Below are 1,893 nucleotides of genomic sequence, written 5' to 3' on the forward strand. Positions count from 1 at the left end.
GAGGGGTCTGGAAATTGCTGAGTTATATAATTGACATACAGAAGACTCATATAAATAGCTAGTTTAAGGCATGTGTGTGGGGGGAGTAAATCCCTATCTAGGTAAAGATTGTAGTTTTGTTACATATGGTTGCAAAATACCATATTCAATTCAGTTATTACAGAGGAAATATGACTCAGGAAGGTCTGCAATGCCAGGGATATTGGCTGTCAATCAGATACTTAAAAATTGAAGATGAAAATCAAGAGAGGGAAAATGCAGAAGAGAATTTCAAATTCTTATGGTATTCAGACCTTCCGGAGCCATAGAGGTTGAGTGAAACTATTGCCCTGAGACAATTAAACCTTAAACTGTCACCAAAAATAGGAGCTCTGGTGGCCTAATGCCTAAGGCATTTGATTGCTAACTGGAAGACTGGAGGTTCAAACCCACCAGCCACTCCTCAGAAGGAAGGCTGGGCAATCTACTTCTGTAGTGAGCTGCCTCGGAAATCCAAGGACTCAATGGCAGTGAGTTTGGTTTTGGTTTGGTCAACCAAACATATCCCCTGAAGTCTTCATAAAATGAAGTGATAGTTTAGTTCAACTAGTATAGAGTATCTTGAGCATTGTGATCTTTTAAGATCTACCTATATGGGATCAAAATGACAATGTTGTTGTTGTTGCTATGTGCCGTCGAGTCAAACCCGACTCATAGAGACCCCTCCTTGGGTTTCCGAGGCAGTATCACTACGGAAGTAGATAGCCCCATTTTCCTTCCGAGGAGTGGCTGGTGGGTTTGAACCGCCAGCCTTCTGGTTAGCAGTCAAGTGCCTTAGCCACTATGCTACCAGAGCTCCCAATACAGAGTTTACCCCTTATTTATTTATTTTAGGATAAACATTTTTCTCTGAAATTAGTATTATCAGGAACTGAACTTTTCCACATAATTTAATATTCCAGATAACTGAAATTTGTACCTTTAGGTCATTTCATTTTGGATTGAAATGATGCAGAAAAATGAAGAGAATAAAAACGAACCTAAATCCCATTATCCAGATGTTAGGTGACCATCATTCCAAATAGTCTTTATGTGTACATGCAAATGGGAGATTAGATGGATATATGGATAGATAGATAAAGAACAGACTCACAATACATTTTCTGAAAATTTTGGGGCCAAACATGTTGTGAAATTTGGAATGTTTTGTATTTTGGAAAAACAACGTTTTATGTATCTCATAACATCCCCCAAGGAGCTCTGGTAGCATAGTGGCTAAGGCACTTGACTGCTAACCAGAAGGCTGGCGGTTCAAACCCACCAGCCACTCCTCGGAAGGAAGGTTGGGCAATCCTACTTCCGTAGTGATACTGCCTCGGAAACCCAAGGAGGGGTCGCTATGAGTCAGGGCTGACTCGACGGCACATAACAACAACAACAACAACATCCCCCAGTAGAGTCTGGGGAGGCACTCCATAATTAGGTCTATTAACATTTCTGCATATGAATATTTATACTAAGTGAGATTTACAAAAGACTACAAATAGCCACACTTAAATTCAGGATAGATTCTTCTGCCAAATTACTTTATTAAAAATTATTTATTTTCACAGCTTTTTAGATTACAGAATTGGAGGAATTGTGGGAGTGTGTTTTTATAAAATGTATATGATACATGTAACCTTTCAGAGAAAAAGTAATCAATTTAATTGTACTTATAATTGTCAGAAAGAAAAGAAACTGAAGTGAAAGCAAAGGAAATGCTGAACTTTACCTGTTTCCTTTTTCCATTTTATTGTGGTAAATATATATATATATATATATATATGGAGCTCTGGTAGCATAGTGGCTAAAGCACTTGACTGCTAACCAGAAGGCTGGCGGTTCAAACCCACCAGCCACTCCTCGGAAGGA

The sequence above is a fragment of the Orycteropus afer genome, unplaced genomic scaffold (genome assembly GCF_000298275.1).
Source record: "Orycteropus afer afer isolate SDZICR_OR568_19922 unplaced genomic scaffold, OryAfe1.0 scaffold00285, whole genome shotgun sequence".
NCBI classification, from domain to species: domain Eukaryota; kingdom Metazoa; phylum Chordata; class Mammalia; order Tubulidentata; family Orycteropodidae; genus Orycteropus; species Orycteropus afer.